General features: G+C 49.8%; 1 pseudogene; it reads left to right on the top strand.

Moving 5' to 3' along the window:
• Positions 1-258: 258 nt before the first annotated feature.
• Positions 259-980, top strand: LOC142451676 (fructose-bisphosphate aldolase A pseudogene; annotated as a pseudogene).
• The last annotated feature ends 601 nt before the right edge of the window (positions 981-1,581 follow it).

Below are 1,581 nucleotides of genomic sequence, written 5' to 3'. Positions count from 1 at the left end.
GGGTGGTTGGGGGAAAATGGTGAGCTAAAGCAATGAGTCCTAAAAGGAAGAAACTTTTCTGAAATTGAGTATGGTGATGGTTGTATGACTCCTCACACTATGACAGAACTAATAACTTGTATGATATGTGAATATGCGCCTCTGGTAGTTACATAATCTGGTGTCAACTTGAGACTATTAAGAGGGAAGGGTGTCACTCGCTCTCTGCTGATTCCACCGGCTGCTGCTCCTTCAGCCTCCAGGAAGGAACTTGATACCATGCCCTACCCATACCCAGCACTCACCCCAGAGCAGAAGGAGCTGCTGTCGGACATTGCCCATCGCATTGTGCCACCGGGCAAGGGCATCCTGGCTGCAGATGAGTCTACCGGAAGTATTGCCAAGCGGCTGCAGTTCATTGAGACCGAGAACACCGAGGAGAATCGCTGCTTCTACCACCAGCTGCTGCTGACCGCTGATGACTGGGTGAACCCCTGCATTGGGGCGTCCTCCTCTTCCACGAGACTCTACCAGAAGGCGGACAACGGGTGCCCCTTCCCCAAAGTTATCAAATCCAAGGGCGGCATCAAGGTCGACAAGGGTGTGGTACCCCTGGCAGGAACGAATGGCGAGACCACCACCCAAGGGCTGGATGGGCTGTCTGAGTGCTGTGCCCAGTACAGGAAAGATGGCGCTGATTTTGCCAAGTGGTGCTATGTGCTGAAGATTGGCAAACATACCCCTTCAGCTCTCGCCATCATGGAAAATGCCAATTTGCTGTCCCGTTATGCCAGCATCTGCCAGCAGAATGGCATTGTGCCCATTGTGGAGCCGAGATCCTCCCCGACGGTGACCATGACCTGAAGTACTGCCAGTATGTCACTGAGAAGGTGGTGACTGCCGTCCAGAAGGCCCTGAGTGGCCACCTGGAAGGCACCTTGCTGAAGCCCAGTATGGTCACCCCCGGCCATGTTGTTATTTTGTTGTATACTGTTGCTTGATTTTGCTCTGTCTTGTTTTTGTGCATGTTATTATCTCCACACGTCTGTCTAAATAAGATAGGCTGGGCGAATTATCTGGAGGAAAACTGACAGTTCCTGGGGGACATGGGATAGGGGGAGGTGGGGGTAAGGAAGTGGTGTTAACAAACCCAGGGACAAGGGAAGAACAAGTGATCCAAATTGGTGGTGAGGTGGGGGTAGCAGGCCTGGTAGGGAATGATCAAGGGTACGGTAATGAAGAGCTATAGCTGTAACCTAGGTGGGGACGGAGCATGATAGTGGGACAGGAGGAAAGTTAAGAGAAATAGAGGAAAGAGCTAGGAGGCAAAGTGCATTTATAGAGGTCTAGACAAAGACATGTACCTATACAAATATATGTATGAGGATGGGGAACTAGATCTATATGCCTATATTTATAGGTTTAGTATTAAGGTGACGGAAGGACATTGGGCTTCTACTCAAGCACTCCCTCAATGCATGATACTTTCTTCTATTAAATTGGCATTCTATGATGCTCACCCTCCCGACACAACCGCTGAAGAAAAAGCGAGTGAACAAGCAAATATGGTAAAGAAAGCTGATTGTGCCCGGCTATCAAAAG

Source organism: Tenrec ecaudatus, chromosome 6, assembly GCF_050624435.1.
Source record: "Tenrec ecaudatus isolate mTenEca1 chromosome 6, mTenEca1.hap1, whole genome shotgun sequence".
NCBI classification, from domain to species: domain Eukaryota; kingdom Metazoa; phylum Chordata; class Mammalia; order Afrosoricida; family Tenrecidae; genus Tenrec; species Tenrec ecaudatus.
This window is presented reverse-complemented; position numbering and strand designations above follow the sequence as displayed.